This window comes from Ruditapes philippinarum, unplaced genomic scaffold, assembly GCF_026571515.1.
Source record: "Ruditapes philippinarum isolate M1 unplaced genomic scaffold, ASM2657151v2 ctg205_1_1_1_1, whole genome shotgun sequence".
In the NCBI taxonomy this organism is placed as follows: Eukaryota; Metazoa; Mollusca; class Bivalvia; order Venerida; family Veneridae; genus Ruditapes; species Ruditapes philippinarum.
The window spans coordinates 70938-81990 of NW_026856740.1; positions in this window are offsets into that span (position 1 = coordinate 70938).

Below are 11053 nucleotides of genomic sequence, written 5' to 3' on the forward strand. Positions count from 1 at the left end.
ATTTATATCACTAAATTATAGTATTTTATGGAAATTTTGAATTTGATTCACAAAAAATAATCAGATAAAATTTTTCAATTGCAGGCAATTTATGATTTGAACAAAAAAAACTTCACATTGGATATGGGCATTTTATCTGAATTCACAATTGGTCTTTTTGTCTATTAGATGTTGACTGTTGAATATAAAAGTCGTTGTAAAACACATTTATCGGGCATGTTATGTAAAAGATGTATGCCATTGAATAAAAAAAAATAGAAAAATAAAAAAAACACGTGTTGAATTACATTATTAAGTTTAAAAGGTGTCTGTGAAAGGTTAATTTTAACAGAATAGAAAAAGTCGGTTGTATGAAAAATGTATTCAATGTTTTACTGTATAAAAAAGGCATTTGAAACTTAAAATAAAACGAAAATAAAGTGACATTATGCCCCAATACAAGAGTAAATAGCGAGAGTGCAGGAGAAACTTACAGTGTATATAACATTACATTTTGTTAGATGTTTGTTTTCAATTATGTCCCAATTACCCACATAAATATCTATAAATATCCTTCATAAACGATCTGTCTTGTTATAAAACGAGCGGGCCGTCTTTTCAAATTCAGGCAGTTTTAAATTTTTTTTTTATCCTAAACATGCATGATTATCAGTTACTACGTATTTAAACGCCATTAAAATAGTCAATCTTTTAAAATATACAACTACTTAATCTCAGATTGACAGTGAAAAAATGAGCATAATGTCACTTTTAAGATAGGTATTTCTTCCAGCAATTTCACTGATTTGATGCTTGTTTATGTTTTTTTATTGTATTTCTACTTCTTGGTTCGTGGGTTTACTTTTTTAATGCAATTACAATAACTTATTTTGCATGAAACAGTCAAATATACAAAGACAAAGTGTATACAAAATGATATACAGATATCTTCAATTTATGATTATAAGATTTTAAGATATGATATTTTAAAAGAAACCAACTTTATTTAAAAACAATTCATGTATCGTAAAAATTACAACTATTCTTCAAAACCTAACATTCTGAATTTATGTAATGTATTTGCCGAACTTTAGATTTTTGTTTGGCTTTACGGCGCATCAACACTGTATAAGTCGTATGGGTCGAAGCTTAAAGGTTTATTAGATGGTCTTACTACGATATATAATTACACGTCAATTGTCCTCAAAACACATACACATGGTATACATTGTAATATGAGAAAATTACTTAAAAGGAAAAAGTCATTATTTCGCTTAAATTAAATCAAATATTTGATTTTTATATTCACTGTTTTACATAAAAACATTACATTTTATACATATAATGGCGGAAAACCGGAAGTAACTGGTGCGTGTGCTAGCAATAAAGCATACATAGACTGGTAATAAGTGATATGCACTGTGCATTCCGACAAATGTCATTTACCTAATCGGTGAAATGAACTATAACAATTTTATACCCCTTTAATAGCTTGTCGTATAGTGTTAATTTATATATTGTTAATTGAAGTATGCAGGAAAGAATGTTCTCTAAAAGTAGTTCATTTTATATTTTCAGTGTGGTTTCTGCAGGATGGTTTTTTAGTTTCTTTTATATAAAAATTAAAAACATAATTATCAATCTCATCAATGGCATTTTAAATATAGTTTTATATCCATCTAAATAGATAGAATAAGACTTATAAAAAACCAGGATACCTTTTTAATAAATTCAGCGATCAATCTGCGTTTTCATTTAATGTCGCCATTCAAGCTGACTTTTAAAAGCATAAATCGTAGCTGTTTTTTGAAAGTTTATTTTAAAGTAAATCAATGTTTTCTTGTACGGATGTTTAAGCAGTTATTTAATGATTTGTTATTTAGTGAAGCCGGGTAACAAGAGATGGAGGTCGAAATTTGAGCAACGCACGATGACTTTCAATTCAATCACATTGAACTGTTAAATAAAGATATTTGTACACGATGTTTTTGTGTTTGCAAAGCAGCAAATTTCATGTTAATGTCGCCAGTAAATTTGTTTCAAATTCACCACACCTGCATTTTGATATTTTTCTCTGTTTTATGAAAAAGAATCAAAAAGAAAAAAAATATAATGTTTGGATTTGCTCCTTGGGTCATTGGCTTTTCACTGTTGCAAGGGGTACATATTTTTGAAGTACTGGTGTATCAAAAATAATTTCGGGGTCAATTCATTTACAGAGTGCCATTTTAAATTTCTTGTTTACTTCTTATTTTTTCCTCATTATTTTTCATTGCTTTAGTATCTCATCTATACAAGGTTTAAGGTCAAGTTTCCAAAGAAAAAAAAACATTAAAAAATTCAGTGACCCATCTTAGTCCTGTTTTTGTTTGGGGTCCGCCTGGGCTCCTTGCCACTGGTTCTTGTTGCTGGGTCGTATGGGGGTTGTGTTTATTGAACGCCGCCTTTCCTTGTTGATCTTGTTTATCATATTTTAAGCACGAGTCAGTAGTTTTGAAATAAAAAGAAATTAACTTGTAAGTAGTATTAATAATTTGTTTCAGTATATAACTACATGACATTTCATGGTACTTACAAGCAACAGTATTGCATAAGTGAAACAACATCAAATAAAAAGCATAATATAAAAAAAAAACAATTATGACTTATAAATAAAACGTTAAAACTAGTAATAAGAAGACAATGTAAAATAATAATCATTGTAAAAGACTTTTTATAAAAGTAATTTTGATTTCAAAATTTATTTTGCATTCATTTAACGGACATACGCACTTTGTATAATGTATTTGTTCGTAGGCAACGTGAAGCGTTGCTCTGGAATTTATGTGAAATAATTTGTGCCTTTTAAATACTGCACGTTATTCAGTGAAATATAATCTTTTCGACCAAATTGTTAAAGTGATGCAACTTTAATTGATTTGCACAAAGTGAATCAGTCGAAACTCATTGCAGATTAAACCCAGCATACATCTTTTAAATTTTTTTGTTTAATACATCATTATGAAATTTGTATTTAAAGTTATTGAAACTTGAATTATTATTTCATATTTGAACATAAATGGTTACGTAATATGTTTTATAAAGCGAACGGTACGTAACAATTCATATCGGAGGCATCTATGTTCGATTATGTTTTTTCTTTTTCAGCCTGATTAAATTATAGTTATCTATTTATTCAATTGTATGCCCTTTGTGGCTGAGGGGTTGCCTTTTCAGGTTGAGGCATAAGAGTTGCAGCCATCGCGTTAAACTCTGCTGAACGCAGGAGGCTACCAAATGAGTTTAAATGTTTGCAGTCTATGCATCTCTTAACTCCAGCAGGTGAGTTGGTTTTGACTCATGGTCTAACTGTTCATTTCACGCTATGCTAATTATTCGACTGTATCAACCAATCGAAGTTTACAAAAATCTATATTTATTAAAACTACCATGCAATATTTACATTGAACATGCGAATTGAAAATACATTTGAATAGTAACAAAATATATACATTTGTATTGTTTTATATACCGGTTTATTTTCCAGTTACTGCCCGCCGTCAGTCCAGCTTATAACTTTAAAACCTCAGACGAGGCACTTAAATTACATCTACAGATTCATACCACATAAATAAAGATATATAAATTAGAACCCATATATCTCTTAGACTATGTTGACAATATTTCAGATAGACCTTTATTTTTGTTTTGTTTTTGTAACAATACATTGAATGTGTGCAGTTGGTTTAATGGACATCAAAATGCACCAAACACAGTTGATTTGATTTGATTTTGAATTCAGTTTTCTTATTCAAGCATTACATGTTTTACGATATATTTCATTTTGTATCCTCACATAGACCTATGTCGTGACACGTGACCATCCATGTAATGTTTTATAATCATTACATATATCAGTAACTTGTCCAAACTTAATACGGACATATTAAATCAAATGCGGTCTGAGACAAGGAGCCGCTATGGCTATCTACCTGTCTGTTCTGTTAACTTGTGTATCTCATGTGATAAGTATGACAAATTATCTATGTCTACATCAAAATATGTATAACGGTACAAATGATGTGGACATGTGGTTCAAGCAGTCAAAATTGTTTAAGGATGCTGATGTATTGACCACCAGTAAAGATTACGTAGTTTGAGCTCGTTACTAGGGAGACAGTCAGTCGGTCATCTTGTCAAAATTGTCACGTTATATGATAAAACCAGTGATTTATAATCATTCAATGTTTTTCATTAAACTACAGATTCTGTGCTTATATCAGTTACGAATAAACTGTGATAAAACATAGAAAAGAGCAGGGTCTTTCTATTTGAAAGACCATGGAAAGATGAAGCAGTGCTGTTTAAAGCTTCAAACGGGGCCCAAGTTTAAGTCATTTGTTATTTGTTATATTGAGTTGTCTTCATTTGTTTTGACCACACTCCCCCTTTTTATTCTTGGTCTTATTCCGTTCGTTTGTTGTTTTACCATAAACAATGACAGAGATAAAGTTGTCGGTTGAAATAACGATATAATGTTTATACATTATAATGCCCCCCTTCGAAGAAGAGGGGGTATATTGTTTTGCTAATGTCGGTCTGTCTGTCTGTCTGTCTGTCGGTCCGTCGGTCTGTCGGTCTGTCCGTCGGTAGACCACATGGTTTCCGCTGATTATCTTGAAAAGTATTTATCACAAAGTCTTCATATTTCACATAGTGATTGGTCATCACTAGTAGATGACCCCTATTGATTTTGGGGTCACTAGGTCAAAGGTCAAGGTCACAGGGACCTTAAATGTCAAAATGGTTTCCGCTGATTATCTTGAAAAGTATGTATCACAAAGTCTTCATATTTCACACAGTGATTGGTCATAACTATTAGATGACCCCTAGTGATTTTGGGGTCACTAGGTCAAAGGTCAAGGTCACAGGGGCTTTAAATGTCAAAATGGTTTCCGCTGATTATTTTGAAAAGTATGTATCACAGAGTCTTCATATTTCACATAGTGATTGGTCATCACTAGAAGATGACCCTATTGATTTTGGGGTCACTAGGTCAAAGGTCAAGGTCACAGGGGCTTTAAATGTCAAAATGGTTTCCGCTGATTATCTTGAAAAGTATGTATCACAGAGTCTTCATATTTCACATAGTGATTGGTCATCACTAGTAGATGACCCCTTTTGATTTTGGGGTCACTAGGTCAAAGGTCAAGGTCACAGGGACCTTAAATGTCAAAATGGTTTCTGCTGATTATCTTGAAAAGTATGTATCACAAAGTCTTCATATTTCACAAAGTGATTGGTCATCACTAGTAGATGACCCCTTTTGATTTTGGGGTCACTAGGTCAAAGGTCAAGGTCACAGGGACCTTAAATGTCAAAATGGTTTCCGCTGATTATCTTGAAAAGTATGTATCACAAAGTCTTCATATTTCACACAGTGATTGGTCATAACTATTAGATGATCCCTAGTGATTTTGGGGTCACTAGGTCAAAGGTCAAGGTCACAGGGACCTTAAATGTCAAAATGGTTTCCGCTGATTATCTTGAAAAGTATGTATCACAAAGTCTTCATATTTCACACAGTGATTGGTCATCACTAGTAAATGACCCCTATCGATTTTGGGGTCACTAGGTCAAAGGTCAAGGTCACAGGGACCTTAAATGTCAAAATGGTTTCCGCTGATTATCTTGAAAAGTATGTATCACAAAGTCTTCATATTTAACATAGTGATTGGTCATCACTAGTTGATAACCCCTATTGATTTTGGGGTCACTAGGTCAAAGGTCAAGGTCACAGGGACCTTAAATGTCAAATGGTTTCCGCTGATTATCTTGAAAAGTATGTATCACAAAGTCTTCATATTTCACACAGTGATTGGTCATAACTATTAGATGACCCCTAGTGATTTTGGGGTCACTAGGTCAAAGGTCAAGGTCACAGGGGCTTTAAATGTCAAAATGGTTTACGCTGATTATCTTGAAAAGTATGTATCACAAAGTCTTCATATTTCACATAGTGATTGGTCATCACTAGTAGATGACCCCTATTGATTTTGGGGTCACTAGGTCAAAGGTCACAAGGGTCTTAAATGTCAAAATAGTTCCCGCTGATTATCTTGAAAAGTATGTATCACAAAGTCTTCATATTTCACATAGTGATTGGTCATCACTAGTAGATGACCCTTATTGATTTTGGGGTCACTAGGTCAAAGGTCAAGGTCACAGGGACCTTAAAATGTCAAAATGGTATCCGCTGATTATCTTGAAAAGTATTCATCACAAAGTCTTCATATTTCACATAGTGATTGGTCATAACTAGTAGATGACCCCTATTGATTTTGGGGACACTAGGTCAAAGGTCAAGGTCACAGGGACCTTAAATGTCAAAAGGGTTTCCGCTGATTATCTTGAAAAGTATTCATCACAAAGTTTTCATATTTCACCTAGTTATTGGTCATAAGAAGTAGATGACCTCTATTGATTTAGGGGTCATTAGGTCAAAGGTCAATGTCACATGGGCCTTAAATGTCAAAATGGTTTCTGTTGATTTTTCCATAATTGAACACTTCCATGTACCCATTTTTGGCAAGTTTATGTAATAAAATTGTCAATTATGTGAGTCAATGGCTAGAAAGGGGGGGTATATGTGTCGTTCGACATTCTTGTTAATATTATTTCAAGAAATTGCAGCTCACATGGGGAAATACGAATGTTACTGCAAAGAAAAAAAGACTATGGGGGCACAGGTTAGGCATATGCATATTGTAATAAACTGGCCACAAACTCAAGCACACTAAACAGCCCATACATTATATGGTTGACATTAAATCAAATTGATTTGACAGGACAGTAGACAAAACGGCTGATAACTTGTCAGAACTAGTGCTTAATGAATGAGTTCTTACATATTGTAATCATATCTACAAATTACATCAGGAAAAAATGAACCAACAAAAAACGAGAGAGAGAGAGAGAGAGAGAAAATCATTGTTTGAAAAAATAGGTTAATATTTAATTCAATCAGAATTAAAACGGAAACACATGACTTATGTACGCTTCCGCTGTATCTCAAAGGTTCATCTAGATAGGGCAAAACGAATAATGGTGTGTACCCCGTTGGGCCAGTATCAATTACGATAAATATTGTTAATACAGACACTTTAATAAAAAACCAGATATAGAATAATCAGTGATTAAAATCATGAGACATTGAAATTTGTGTTTGATTCCTTGTTATTAATCAAAATCGAAATTAAACTACAAACAGTAAAAGCCGAAAAGGTAAAGATAAAAACGGAAAGTATCTTTTTTTATTTGAGAAGAGGTGAAGGACTTAAACTGACTAAGCGTCATTAAATATTAATACAGTGATGGGTTCACGTCATTTGTTAAAATGTTAAATCATTGTCAGTGGGTGTTATGAAGATAACGTGAAACTTAAAAGAAACGGGTACCAAACTCAACGTGTCACCGGACTCCAATTTAGTAGTTTAACTGTTTTATAACTCGGGTTCGAGAAGAGACCAGTACGAGTTGTCCGCGGGATATTGTAGCCCCTTTTAGGTAAAAAAAAATGACAATAAAATGCAGTGCTTAATGTGGGATACAGGTGTTGACATAAATTATGCTTCTGCATACAATGTTACAAGGTGGTCATAGATGGCGCCAGGTAAAAAACAAATATAAAAATATTTTAGTAAATTTGGCGCTTTAACCTTTAAACATAGTATCTCAAGCTCTCTTTGAAATAAAAATGAAATAAAACGTTTTAACTGATTAATAGAAAAAGGAGAATTTTCCATATATAAATAAGAATATATCCCTAAAAAAATAATTGTAATAATTAAAAAATAACAACAACAACCCCAACCCCCACAAAAAACAATTAAAAACAAAAGACAAAAACCCCAACCCCAACAGTGCGTGTAAAATCCTTAGATAGAAATATTAATCAAACAGAGCAATGTCTTATTACTAAAATTGATTCAGGGCAGCCAAATGAAAGCAAAAATTACCAGAAATCGTACCAACAACGAACTTTTTATAAACATTTCTCCTAAAAATGCGAACTTTGTAAAAAGAAATCTCTGAAAAATCCCGACTTTACATTAACATTTCCGTGATTTTTGTTTATGATAACAATCCGTGTAATGAATAGGCAAACCGGTATAATTAATTTTAAAGCAATTAGCATATAATACGTCACGTGGCAGTTTTCGATTTGACGATTTACCAGGGTTAATTTAATAATATTACTTTGTTTAATGGCTAATGTACAGATTTTGGATATGCCTGTATGTTAACTGCTATTGACAATATTATCTGGCATCTCGGCTAAATCCCTATCATATGTCAGTAAAAATAAACATGTCACAGGAAAAAATATAATGTAAGAATAACATTTCTGGAAGCTTAAAGAAAGGTAAACATAATTAGGACCACACAACACGGATCTGGACACTCGCTCGAAACCTCGACAGCAGATAAAGTATCAGGAAGACCAAAGGCCGTTGAGTGTTTCCCAATATCAACGGCAAGATGAAATAATCAGATGGGACCTTGTTTGACCTACAGTTCCTTAACATAAGGTAGTTTTCAATTGTATTTTGTGTTGTCCATTCCATTCATTTCATATTTCCTTTATTTACAATAAACAATTAGTTTTTTTTGTCCGATTGTGAAGAAAGCTTTAAATAGGCTGATGGACACACTCTATGAAACCAACCAGTACTGATCTACGAGTGTAGTTTCTTGCTCAAGGAAAGGACGGCTCGCTCTTGAATGTATTTGAAATATCGCAGAAAAGCATGCAGTTTTAAAGGTTACTTTAAACAAATGTAATGCTTGTTGTGATAAAAGCATGCAGCATAAATGAAACATTCTATAAAAATAAATAATACTTCCGTCATTTGCTGAAACATGGTCATGACTTCATAAGGGATCGAACCTGTATTTAAATGCCCTATATAAAGACATAAATTCTTACTGAGTTAAACTGTTATTTGGCTTGACTAAAATTTAAAGTTCATTCAATAGTAATACTTTTTTGTTGCTGAAAAAATGCGAGCATATTTCACTAATATTTTGACAACGTCTTGTTTCTTCTATCCAAACTTGACTGTGTAACATTTTGTTTGGACATTCTTGTTACGATGGGGTAAATTTACAAATGTTTGTTATCGGAAAAAAAACAATTATTATCTTGTTATCGCAAAAAAAACCCCCAAAAACAATAATTATAATTGTCTGTCGACAGTAAATTATCAGTAGTGCTTTTTAAAATTGCTTTTTAAATTCACGTAAAGAACACATGTATATTATTGTTGCTTTTTTGTCAACGACACGCATTTCAGACGATAAAAATGTCAAAACGTTAACAGTAATTGAACACTTCCGATTTTTGACACATAACATATACCGGTCCGCCCCGTTTATTACCGTATTTATATAAAACAAGTGAATTATCTCATTCGGATCGGCGATTTTAATTGCACCGTATCCGTACGGTCTAGAAAAAAGTTTTAATTAATTTTATAGCATTTCTCTTTCTACTTTTTCAACCTTATCAAACTGAAAAAGCCGTTACAATTATTTGACCCAAAGATCCCTAAAGAGATAAAATGACCTGTTTTAAATGTATTTTTAACAGTATGAATTACACAAATTGAAGGATGTGTATGTCAGTTCACAATACCATGTGCTTGTTTTTATTCTTATTAAATATCTTTTGAATATTATCAATTAGATTTGTATAAGTATGACCTTAAATGGGCAAAGGGTCACATTTCTTTACGGGTGGTTATCACGTACATTTTGGTTTTTATATAATTTGAGCATCATTTTTATCATTTCCAACGGCCCGTGTCAGTTTGTTTATTGTATGTGTCAAAATTTTATCCTCTCAAAAATATAGTAAAATAGTCGAAGGGCAATCAACCTTTTTCATATTGACATAACATAACTCTAAAATACATGGTAGATGTTCGCTTGTTTGGTGTATTTAACTTTGATACCCTTATGCTACGGGAGAGGTAGTTTATATATATTGAGACTGATATACATACCATCGTTAATATTTAGTTATTCTTACTGATTAAACATATAAATTACAGATTACAATCGAAACAAAAGCGAAGCTGCGTTAAACCGGTGCTGGGGGGGGGGGGCTGATGGGCGTGAAATGAAATGTACCGTTAAAGCTAATTATTTTCTTTCATTTATACATATAAAGTTGTAGTTTATTCCGCATTTTATGTTTCTTATTAATATTCCCATACTCCCATGTCTAATGTATCAAAATTATGCAGCTAGCTTTTGATACAATGAAATGCGAATCAAAATTATTTGAATAGCAAAACAAACAAAAAATGTTCCGCTATTTATCTGAAATAGCTTGGTTAAAAAAGATACAATTTATCACAGGCAAAATACAAAGAAAAAGACGGTAAAATAAATAAATTAATATGTATGATTAATGACTCCCAGCTTTTCAATGTAATTAGCAAGAAAAGTTCGCGTGTTCGTTAATCTTTTTGTTCATCAGGGGGTATCTATGAATCATAAAAGACACATTATCATTTAAAAGGACCCTATTTTGGGAGGTTTTAAGAGCTGTGTTTTACAAAAGTGGATAGCAGCATTTATCAAATTTTTCTGCTCATTAATCATGTTTTTGTAATTGAGTTGATATTTTATGTGTTCCAAAATGCGTGGTTTTGCGTTTGCGTTTAGTTACTGAATGCGTTATCGGTACATTTCTTAAACATACTTTTTCATACATTTTTTCTCTTTGAAAAAAAAAAAGATGAAAATTAATATATAGTTTGTGTAACAGTTAAATTAATATACGGCTAAAATATATAAATGTTTGTATAGCATACGGGTACAGTAACAAACAAACAAAAATATATTGTAATATATATAGTATAAAACTCTGATGCCTATAAATAAGATATACAAAGAAGGAAATGAAATTCATTTTCTATACCATTCATATTACAATGAGTGCATGTTATAAGTTTGATTTTACGGCGACACTGCAACACTGTTGAACTGTTGAACTGTTGAACTGTTGCCTCCAGATTGATAGTAA